The sequence below is a fragment of the Bacillus rossius genome, chromosome 16 (genome assembly GCF_032445375.1).
Source record: "Bacillus rossius redtenbacheri isolate Brsri chromosome 16, Brsri_v3, whole genome shotgun sequence".
Lineage (NCBI taxonomy): Eukaryota > Metazoa > Arthropoda > Insecta > Phasmatodea > Bacillidae > Bacillus > Bacillus rossius.
The window spans coordinates 22,336,515-22,349,677 of record NC_086343.1 but is presented as its reverse complement, the minus strand read 5'-3'; positions in this window follow the sequence as shown (position 1 = coordinate 22,349,677).

Here is a 13,163-nt window from a genome sequence, read left to right as displayed (position 1 = left end):
ACATTTAATTAATTACTATTAATTTATCTTCATGCAATAAAATATCTCCAAATGTTCTTAATGTTCACGCCAGGGCTAAACTTCTAAAATCTTGACACCTCTTTTAAACTTTTTGAGAAAAAAACTTCAAACACAATAATATTTTCGCGTAAAGCAGTTCTTATAATCAAAAAGAAAATTGATATAAAATTTAAAATTTCACGAACCTTAACTTGAATGGCAGCTTACGTGAGTTCGTAGTTATCATAAAAAATAACCCACGTTTCAGTGGTATTTAATTGAAGGGAAAGTTGTGAAAATTTGCGAAATTAAAGTGCGTAAATACTTTGATTATATCATTCATGTCTATCTCAAGCCTAATAATTTTGACGAATTGAGAAATTTGATTTAGAAAAAAAAACTTTTTAATGATTGGTTCTGACAATTTTCCGCAATATATTATTTAATAAATGCATTTTATAGAAGTAGTATCGTTAAGAGAACTTTTATGACAATCGTTATGACAGTATAAAATTATGATACCCACTATTGTCCGTAATGTTTCTCTGTATTTCTGTTACTAATGCCCCTAATGGTCTATCACATAAGTAAAAATTAATTAGGTTTACTTTTGTAGGATGTAAAATAGTTGAATATCCAGAGTATGCTGTTAGTGGAGATTTAAATGGGAGACGGAGAAATGAAATGAGATCACTATAGAGTTCAGAATATGTATCTTTAAAATGCACGTTAATAATGTTTTCTCATGCATTCACTTTAGGTAAACATGTTATGCTCTAATGGTTAGATGTAATTAAATAAGTATATATATATCACGGAACGTAGATAAAGTTAACTGATAGATGCTAAGGTCAGCGTTTATCCAATTTTATTCATGTGGATGTTAAAAAATAACTCTTTACGGTAAACATGTAGGATTACTGATAAAAATAAACTTGAAAAAAAAAGTGAAAATATAAAATAAAATATGTGTGTGTATCTGTGAGCATAAATTCGTGTAATGAATAATCCTAAGGTAGAGGTTTTAATATTTGACTTCAGTAACGGTTCGCTAGCTATTAAACATAAGTTATTACATAAACTGATAGAAATATGGAACTTAATGTACTTAGTTTGAAATAAATGAAACGTGTGGAGCTTAACAAAATTTTTTATAGATCTTATTTTGTTATGGAACTAAAAACAGCATTAAAACAATTTTAAAGCAGTATATTATTAAAACACATAAAGTTTGTTTTATAACTCACATTAAATCATAATTTATGATGCATAGTGTTGTCTAAACTGAAGGTTAAATGTAAAATGAAACGTATATCGCGCAGACTAGCATAGTACTTATTTAAAGTGATGTAATCATTATAAAATGTCTGTCAATTTCGAAAGTAAACAATGAAAAATCTCTTAAAATGTGGGCTTTTTTCCTTTTATTTTCGCTCTCCTTCTCTTCCTTACTAATATTTACCAGCACTATTTTTTTTCTTCAAATTTTCGTGACATGAAACTTAATCATCACTAAACCTAAATATCATCTAGATTTTAAACACTATTTAGAGGATATTTCCCACTGATGGAATTTTTCTAAGACCAAGCTTAATATCTTCTCATAATTAGATTTCCTGAAATTAATATATATCCTTTTTCCCTCTCTCAAGAATATATACTTGTTACATTGTAAAAATGTATATAATTTAAGATGCACAAGCATATTGATGATTGTTCACACGTATGTTAACATCCAAATATTATATATTATAATGAGCAGGTATGAAGTTGTAAGTATTAAATTCAAAGTACACAAAGCAAGACCTGCTGGATAGAAACTGAAATAATGTCATTCAAATATTTACATAGGTACAAATGCTTTTCGAAAGTGGCTTTAAATCTAAGAAGAACATTTGTGACTACTTGTAACAACTACTGCCAAACAACTTTGAAAAATACAGTTGTCGGTTTTTAACTAACACGCAATAAATTACGCAGGTAAGTAGTATGAATGTTAGGCATATTTTAAATAACCATTTGCGTATGTTTGCTTAAGGTTGTACAAGTAAGCTTAAATAGACGTACTAGTTTGGTTATTAAAAATAAATAATAATATTTTGTGATTTTCTATTACTTTTTCTTAAACAAAAATTCCTATATTGTGGGTAAAATTTATATCCCCCTTTTGTAATCTTTTCAAAATTTTACTAGCATAATTTGTCAGACATAAACATAACAACTGCGTGACAACAATAGTGACAAAAAAGGAAAATTTAATATATTCGCTTCCCTAAATATTATATGTTGAACATCTCATGAATATTTTATAAATGAAAATTACTTATGGGAAAACAATTCAAAACTAAATGAAATGCATTATAAGGATATGAGGTACATCACGAATCAGTATTTTTGACAAAATGATAATTAAAAATAATGGGAAGAAAAAGTTAGTTCAAACAATATATTTATATAATGTATTGGAAAGCGCCTAAATGATAACTTTAATAATAAATCTTATACGAAACATTTCGAAAAATTCGTCTTATAATTAAACTTACACAAATACAATACATTTGAAGACATCATTAAAAATAATTAGTAATTTGACTTAATAAAATATCATATGTATGTGGGCCATGAAATGTTTAGAGAAATTTTAAACTAAGGGAGGTCTTAAAGGGCATTAAATGATTTGTAAGTTAACGGAACAAACACTTTTATGATATTGCTGGGCGGCTATGAAGCGTATAAATTGACGTGAGACATTCACTACATTTCAAGTTTTATGATAGTCTGGACATAGACGAGACGTTACAAAATAATATTAACAGAAATAATGCATGTACACGAAAGTAGTGATAGATGCACATTTTTAAGTGAAAATAAAAGCAGGATATTTCGTTTCATTACGAAACATTTAAATTTTTTACTCTATTAGTTTTTAGATAACTACTATCACTAAAATCCATTAAATAATTAAAAATCTAACAAATTACGGAAGGATACTCGAGTCTGATGATTCAAGTTTGCTGTGGTTTTACGTTAATTTGAAATACTTATTGTAAATATATTTTTATTTTGAGCATATGCGTTGTGATGTTTCCTTCGGTAATGCCTCCTTTGAGCTATTTGTGTATTTTGGGGGGAAAATATCCAATTGCAAACGTTTGCTGGCTCTTGGTGACAGAAATTGTAAATCTTTTTTATATAGTTTCTGAGAATGAGGTAGTGATATCGTGGATAACTGTGTTAAACACAGGTGCGAATAAGTTGTGTGGAACACAAATTAGTAAACAGAGATAACTTTAGCTGCTTCACGATTATGCAATCAATAAACGTTTTTAAATTAAATTTTTTAGTTATTTATTATACCTGTTTGTAAAATTTCCTCTGCCACGACACTAAAAAAATAAAATAATAAAGCTTCTGTATCCATAAGTTTAAAATAAAATACATTTTAAGTTTTTAATTTAACGTTTAAATTGACTACTGAACACATTTAAAAATAGTTTTTCACAAATATATATTTATTATTCACTCAGTAAACTTAACCAAGATTAATAATTTCTGATCCCCTTCCCCCTCACATTAACATACGTTAAATAAAAATTGAGAAACAACAAGACATTTTTTCGGATATCATTAACAGTTTTTCTCTATGAAATTTTACTATTCATTTGTGTCAACTACGGTACGTCCGAACTCACATTTAGAAATTCGTAACGTTTATGTAAATCCACACAATTGAGCACTTCACAACGGTAATTTACAAGACATTATTACATAGTTGCAAAATGTTTTGGCATGGCTCACATGGAAATATTTTTCTATATCTGAACACGATTGGGGAATAATAATGGCTAAGTAAATTCAAAATAGATAACGGTCGTGTGAAAACAAGTAAGACAATTTTTTTATATTAAAGTAGCAAATTAAGTAATCTCGCCAACCAAAACATATATTACTTACATACAGTTTTTGTGATATTTTGGGTTCTTAAAGCTTGTCAGCTGTAAAAAGTGCGTTCATTGGTTCAAGAATATAGACGTTCATGATTTATACTTTTATTTGATATAATTTTATTAAACACAAAGCTGTGATATGAAGCTCCACCATACGTGTTATAACTGTTGTTTTTATAACATTGTTTTATGATATAGGTAGAACTGTGCAGCGTTCAAGAGACTAGGTGTTGAATATTTGTATTTTTGTATTTCCAGTTTAAGTTGTAGAACCAAATAAATAAACAATGTGTTGATTTTGCTCTTTGTGTTTACATAATTTCTTTTAAAAAAAAAAAAATGGAATGAACGTTATTAGTCAGAAACGGATGCGTATGAAAACAATTAATTTCCCCAAAGTTTTGTGAAAATGGTGAAAGTAAGCCTAAATAATGTTAGGTATACTAGTTCCTCTTGGAACTGTCAATTTCTGAAAAGTGTGCAGCCCCAATCATGGCTTAGCAAGTACTGTAAGTGCGATGGTTACTACTTCTCTTACAAAGGTACTATATGGGTGTATCACTGCTTACTGACTGAATGTTACAGGGGGTACAAACATACATTATAAACAAAATATGCTTAAGATTGACTAGCTTGATGGTTTATAGATTATCTACAGGAAAAAAGTACAAATAGATATAGCTACACTTTGTATAACTCGCTACAAACATGTACACTAACTCAGTAATAATTGCCTCTTTGAAAATACTTGAAAATTTTTTACAGTACGCAGTAGTATATTATGTCAATAAAGATATGTTATATAGGCCGTATCAGCCTGAATATCGGTAATTATCTGGAGTTTATGTTGGGCACGTTCAATTACAACAGTATTTAACGAGAATTTATAATCACTATAATTTCAGTGCAAAACTCGGTGTCAGAATACTCTACGAAGTTCGGTTTTTGTTTGTAAATCAAGAAAATCCCGAAATATTTGTACTCATTGACAACGGAATTCTTTCAGTGATCTACGCTGTAATTTTTTTCTACTTTTCACAAGGGGAAAACTTTGGAAACCTTGTTGCCAACGATATCACTTGTAAAAATATAAATGCAGAGCTTTGTAAAATTTCAAATTGTACAAAGCCTTGCCTTGAAATTTTAAAAGTGATATCGTCGGCAACAGGGTTTCCAAGGACTATCCTTGTAAAAGTACAAAACAGTTTTGTTTCCTGCTGCATGACCTCCGCAGAACCAGGCCCGAGCAATGCTGGTGCGACCCTTAGTATCAGCTTGGAAGGGAGATGGGCCGTGATTGGTTGACCCATTGTGCCGCATTTAAGGATGCGAGGATCGCAGGTTCGAATGCACCTTCGAAATAAACTTAAAAAAAATTAACGAGCACTACTTGAGGACTAACTTAACGAAATTTTCACGATACATGTGGCCAATACTGAAAAAAATATATATATATTTAATGTGTCTGTCGGCTGCGGTATCGCGATTTACATCGGGCGACGCCAGCGTAACTAATTTGGTACCCAAATGGCCGATCGTAGTCTGTGAGCTGCCAGTAATAGACATCGTGCGTCGGATACAACCGATCATTCCCTGAAGGATCACTTGTGGCCAGCCTCCGAGGACCAAGACATCAAGCTGCGCATTACGCCAGTATCGGCATGAGTACACTACCTCGCTCGTTTCAGCATATTCCCTGACACCCATGAAGATTCATGCCGAGTATTTTTTTTTCTTCGAAGAAGCGTATTGCGTCTTTAGCCTATGGCTGGGATGAGCCTAAAAGGACTGTAATTGACATGCGACCCACTCTCCCCCTCAACCATAGTAAACACGAGACGGTCCCGCTAACAAGATTGAAACTTCGGGGAGCTGGCGTTGATTTATAGGGTTAGAATTTTTTCTTTCGAAGGAGGGAGGCAGGCGGTAGGATGACCTTTTGGCAAGCCTCCACAGACAGATCAAGGAAATTGGGCTCTGCGCGGGCATAGCTGGCGCCAAACACCCGGATAACTCGGTGAGTAATGAACCGACGGCAAGTGACCGGCTGAATCCAGTTATAGCACGCGCTTAACAAGATTCTGCTGGAGAGGTCTCAGCGGGAATATCGACGAGTGAAGCTCATCGCCCACTACAGCGCGCCGCGCAGCCCTGCGCAAGTTTCCGAAGGTTCCGCTCGTGGGGGGGTCGCACACTACAGACGCCGTTTTATGATTCCGAACGCTCAGTTCCTTCAGCGTTGACCTGGTGTGCAGGTGTATCGCGTGACTGGTATTGTTTTAAACAAAGGATAATCCCATTAATATAGACACATTAAAGATATTTAAATAAAGCAACAAATTCTCAAACTTTACCTGAACTAATCTTTTTTACTCTAGATAAGTACGGCCACGTGCGCAGATCTTATAAACGATTTTTTTTCCAACCTAACTAAAACTAAGTGTATTTTGGAGGGGTCCGGGTTAGGGAGGGACCTAGGTGCGTCTCAGGCCGAAGCCTATACGCCTAGTCATGCTGGGATTAGCCATGCAGGGCATGGCATTAGCATGCATCATGTGCTAGGAGGGGATTGGCCAGCCATGGCAGCGATTGGCTCCATGACTAACTCCCCTCACTCTTAAATCTAGACTAAAACTAGAGATAGGTTGGGCCCAGGTAAAGCCTGCATAGACACGGGGAAAACCCTGGGCACATTCATGCGGGATGCGAATTGGCATGCATTACGTGTAGGAATTTACAGGAGACAAGAGGATTTTCTGGATGAAGTGTTGGACAGAGTAGAAAAGGGTCTACCATGCGGGGGTTGGGCACTTGGACTCGTGGTCCGCCTTGCTAATTGTCCAGCACTGGATTTAGTGACCAGGGACGCAAGCGCCCCTGGTGGTGAGTGGTTGCACTGACCACTCACTCCGCCGCCAGTCAGCACTATCTCATAAACAGACTCAACAAAGATACCGATCATGACCGAGTGGCACCGAAGGCCACGCGAAGGTGGTTTCAACCCAAATTTTCCTCCGTCTGCCACCGCACACTGTAGCAAGCCTGCCGCGCCGCGCAGAAATATTCCGCTCCGAATTCTCCCGGGAGTTCCGGCGCCGGAACAATTCCACGGCGGACAGGACTGCGCGGCGCGGCGCACCATAGTGCGCGACGAGCTTGAGGCGTGCGAGAGGGACGGAAGTGCAGGGTTTAGCGTTCGTCTCGGGCAGTCTACGACCCGCGGCCACGCGAAGCAAGCTGCGACGCCGATATGGGTGTCGACGGCAACCCCTGCATGCCTGGCTCTACTTCAACCTGAAGCGACACTGGCCCGAACAACACTAATCAAGATTTTTACACAAAATTTTCCGATTATTAGAAAAATCCCAAAAAAATTTTTCACTAATATCTGTGCGTTTGCGACGAAAATACTGTTAAGCGTTGTAGAGTTTTTGGTTCAAGGTCACAATTGAATAGTAACTCAAACAGGTTTAGATAAGCGCACGATTGAGTACTGCTTTGTAGTTTTCTTTCTTGCGGCGACAACTAACGTAAAATGGCGATAGTTAGAGGGTGAACCTGCAAATTTTATTATGGCACCAGGATGGTAGCCCTTCCCCATTTGAATCTCTTTGTACGATAGTGATTGAACGTCCAAATCCCTGACCGTTGGATTGGTCGTAATGGTCGAGACGACAGTGTTTTTTTTTCGCAGGCCTCCATGGTCACCTGACATAACTCCATGCTATATTTTTTTTTTTCCTTTTTGGGCTTTATAAAAAATCGTGTCCACGTTTCGCCGCTACCTAATGATTTGCCAGAGTCGAGACACAGAATTACTCCGGACTTGTTAACGAAAGTATGGGATCAATTGGATTTTAGGTTGGATGTGTTCCGTATAAGTAAAGGTAAACGTATTGAAAATTTGTAATAAAAAAAACTAGGTTAGTTTACATTCAATTTGTTAGATGATTTGTTGTAATTAGTCTAAATTGAATTATTATAATACACCATTGAACCCGGGACATTATTTTGTGGACTGTAGTTTTACACCCGGAAACAAAGGAAACGGGAAGCACAAGAAAAGGCTGATCAAGACGAAGCTAAAAAAAATCTTCTTAAGTTCAGCTCCGAACGAACGTGCGTCAAAAAATGATCAGAGGTGGAGGAGGCCTCTTCAACTGCCAGTTCGCACAGCCAGCCCGTATCTTCCACCAACTGGTATTTGCTGCTGATTTACCAATACCATCGGGCCCAGCTGATTCCCTACCATTCTGCCTCCTCACCTCCTTTATCGCACCTTCCATCCCTATTGCAAGCCCTCGCCCTCCCTTTGGCTTCTCTCTCTTTTTGTCCCATACCAAACTTCGTCAGTCACGGGGGGAAAAAAAGGGCAGATTCTGCTCCTTCAGAAACTGTGCCTCTACAAGTCCCCAACACACACCTGACTCTTTGTCCATTCAACACCCATAATCCCTCCTCTCCTTGAACTCTTCTAACAGAACGGTGCAGGTCTGCCCAATTTCCCTTTAAGTCCTTCTCTATAAGCCTTTCCGTGTTACAACTGCAAACAGTTGCTGCAGGAGGAAAATCTGCATGTTTTTGTGATTGGTGGAGTATGGGATGGGACAAATAAGATGAGCCAAAAAAAAAAAAAAAAAAAAAAGAGGGGGATCCCCTGAAAATACGAATGAAAGGTTTTTATGAGGGAGGTAGGCTACATACATTGTTAGACATCACCAGTATAATTACAGGCATCTCAAGGAAGAATTCAAGCCTCAAAAAGACGTAGAGTTGTTCGTGATTCCACGTGGTTGGAAAATCCGCAGAAACTACGCTGCGTTTCGACTTTCGAGTTGTGTTTTCCCGCGTGTCTTGAACCAGTCTCTGAGTACGTAGTTTGCTTGTGCACCAGAACTGTTCTTGCGGGCTTCGTGCTCAAAGCGAGTGGACTCGGCACCCGTTAAATTTACGAAGATAAAGGTAAATCGACGAAGGACCTTGGATGATCTTCAACCGGAGTTATTCGTTTGTTTGGCGGCGAAATGTTTTCAATAGCTCAAGAGGATGTTGAATAGGAAGAAAGCAGCTATGGGCCTGACGGCGGTTGGTGACCACCACTACTTGCTGGGAGGTAAGTGTTGGTGACTGTACAAGTGTTTTGGGTCAGTGGCAAAGACGACAAAATGCATCCGGAGGACGGTATCAGTCCCGGATAGGAGCCAGAGTCCGCCAGGAGGCCCCCCCCCCTTCCCCAGACGCAGCTACGACGTGAAGAAACGCACGCCGTGTTCACGTCTTCATCATCAAACCTAAATATCATTGAGATTTTAAACACTATTTAGAGGAGATTTCCCACTGATAGAATTTTTCTAAGACCTAGCTTAATATCTTCTCATAGTTCCTGAAATTAATATATATACTTTTTCTCTCTTTCAAGATTATATACTTGTTACACTGTAAAAAAGTGTATATAATTTAAGATGCACAAACTTATTGATGATTGTTCACACATATGTTAACATCCAAATATTATATATTATAATGAGCAGGTATGAAGCTGTAAGTATTAAATGCAAAGTACACAAAGGAAGACCTATTCGATTTAGACTAAAATCCAGCAAATGATTCAAATATAGTCACGTTTTCACTAAATCCCTATGGAACCTACATGACTGAACAGGCTCCAATTTCGTTGCTACACAGAAAAAAATTTCTGTTCTTTGACAACATCTTCCTTTGGAAATCAATTGCCAAGAAATAGTTTGTAATCCTAAAAGAAAGATTTCGTAACTTTTTACAACACATGGCAATGGCCATTTTTTGGATTTATGAATTAATTTTTTTTCGAGATAATACTGAGAATTTTTATTACGAAAATTGGCGCATAATTTAAAATTTTTATTGAATTTTCATTCAAGCATAATTATTTTAAACCATGGAAAAGATAATCAGATATTTAATAATTGGACTTTATTTTTGAAGTGAAAACTTCTATAGGAAGGTTTGGATAGGGAGTAAATTCATGTAAGTCATCATCGACATGGTCACGTGACGTCAACTGTGAATGTATATATATATATATATATATATATATATATATATATATATATATATACAGTAGTGCGCGCGCAGCCAGTACACATAACACAGGTCGACAAGTAGCCTAATGTACACTACATATACCAATACATATCTTATTCGTACGCGTCTTCAGTCCCTGTACATCAGTGCTGTGCATATGTGAGTCGAATGTGTGTATGCAGTAAAAAGTTAATATAAAATATATTAATATTCTCATATAGATATATAGTTTAAATAACGAAGGAAACGGAGTCTTTGTAGCAATATAACCTAAAAATTAAGAACATCATTATTTATATTTTAATACCTACAATTACTATGCAATGCGTATTTTATAGTAATTTAGGAGTTATTTTACTAACGTTATAAAACAAATTTGTTGTGTGATAATAATTTTTCATAAAATTGCGAAAAAGTCTCTGATTTTTATTAAAAATTAATTTGGATATCTAAAAATAACAACTGTTTGTTTATAGTTTTAAGTTTTCACTTCTGTTGGCAGTCCTAATGACTGCTTTGAAATTTTTTAACGTTATGATTATTAATACTGGAAAGCCATTCAGGGAACGGTTTACAAATAACTTAAACTGTTGGAGGTAATGGGACAACACAAAGCACAAATGCCCGGGCGAGAATCTGATTCCAGTATCACTGCGAACACTATTTTATAGTGATACAGATGATTTCATGTAAAAGTAAAATTTACAAATATCTGTATTTATATGGATATTTCTGCTCCATTTATAAAATTAAATTTACGTCGTAGTGGGAAAAATCTTTTTATATTAAAATATCTTCGAGTAATGCTTCATTAAAAAATAAGGAATAGTATTTTTTTCCTTTATGAAGTTCCTCGTGTGTGTCAGAATAAAAGGAAACAGGTCTCAACGTCTCGTCGTCGTCTGGGCCATTTCAGACGGCGAGGTTTGTTGGACTGAGAATGGGGCATTGACGGATTGAATGGACATGACCTTATCTTTGAAAGATTAGTGCAATGGGAGTGCATGACTTGATGTAAGCTTTTGGACATAAACCATTGCTAAGCACATGTATGTCTGTAGAAGAAAACTACAAAAAAAAAACACAAAAGTCAAAAACACAAATCAAGCAAAAAATTGCTGTTGTCAATAGGATATAAACACCACATAATATTCCATAACAGGAATATGGTCAACAAACAAAGACAAACAAAGAAAAATGGACTAACAGAACGGAAGAAACCCCACCAATGATGACAGCACAAAAATATTGAACCAAAAAAAATGGACATGGAGGATCAGGAGCACCCATAGGAAACTCATATGTTCACCGCAAAGTCCGTCACTTTTGCGAGTTGCGAAATCGTCTTTGGGATACAAACGGACACCATCCTTTGTGTGAGGCACGTGATCTGGCATCTATTTTTTTAAATTTATTTAATTTAATTTTTTTTTAATTTTTACAAACTTAAAGACTGCATCATAAACAATTTTTTTTTTATTATCGGTGTGCCAATAATTTTGACACTTTCAGTGACATTGATCATGTTTGGGACTTTGATAGATACATAAAACTTTACACCCATTCCCTTACCCTGGACTCGAAGCCAGAACTAGCATCCAACTGCGCTATGGAGTTGGCTCACTCAAACACATAGGCCCCGTGGTGAGCCAGAGAAAATTACGTTTTAGGAATAGATGGAAAGAGACATATCTATTGATGCAGTTATTCTTTGGTAGCAATTGACTGCAGTGTGAGGCGGGGAACTGACAAAGTCCCGTACTGAAGACACCAAGCACTGAGTAAATCAGAATTATGTCATTACATTGTACGTGCTGGATTAGAAAAATGCTAATGGTGACAATACTGAAATTATACTAACCACAGAATTCTTGGTATTTAGGTTTCGAAAAAAAAAAAATTTGTTTCAAATTTTGACGACTATATGACTAAGAGATGATTGGAGACTTTCACACGCAAATATAAATGACAGGAAATATTTAGTTTGAAGGAGCAATCCTGCGTATCCTATTTAAATAAAAAATTTCAAAAATTCAAGTATTTTCATGAAATTGGAGACGAAAGCGAGTTATAGTTGTTTCAGATCGGTGTTTCTGGCCGGTTTCGAGCCTCGAACTGTTGGTAACATTGATCGTTACGTGATTTTTTTCCCCCTTACAAGGGAATTTACTGCGGTTGCCCTTCCAACAGCGGGGCAGGGGGGCCGTTGGACTTCAACCACGGGACAAACAACAGCGGTCTTGGTTTCAAATAAACCTCTTCGCAGCTCGGTCTGGCAAACCAACATTCGGAAAGAACATCCTGCATCGCAGACCAAGGAAATCGAAATTTCTTTGGCCAAGCAAAAGAAAGGTAGAAACTAAATTTCCTCGATTTCTCGCTGCACATAGTTCAACAAGATAAATCGTTTTGTTAGTATATTTATGACAGCATGAACGCGCCGACATTTAAAATAAGCCTTTTCAAAGCTATTCCTGAGGTCATTCTAAAGGAACGTCCTACATCACAGACCACGGAAATTGAAATTTCTTTGCGAAACCGAAGAAGCATGGAACTGAATTTCCTTGTTTCCACGTTATACCAGCAACAAAAAAGTTTGAGTTATTTTTTCTTGATGACATCTGGTGAATTAAAAAAAAAATAATTAAAATGAATAATAACTTATAGAGATGTGTGTGTTCACAACTCACGTCAGGAAAGTACATCTAGTCACGGCTTGCACGAACATAAACTAGCTCTATGGCTACATTCACTCTCAGGTTAGGTTCATCTCACAATATGCATAGTTACGTTCTAGAGAGACGGAGAGATTTATATATATATATATATATATATATATATATATATATATATATATGGATAGATATAGAGTGATTGAGAGAGATGTGTTGATATAATTAGTGATATATATGTGTGTATGTGTGTGTATATCTATAGTTAGATAAATAGAAATTGATAGAAAAATAGATAGATTTAGATAGCTAGATAAATATGTAAAGATAAATAATATTAGATTGATAGATATCTAGAGATAAATAGAATTAGATAGAGAAATAGGTAGATTTAGATATGGCGAGATATGGATGGAGAGAAAAAGTGAGATAGAGAGAGAGAAGAGACCAAACAAGGATCAAACCTACGCCACAAAATATC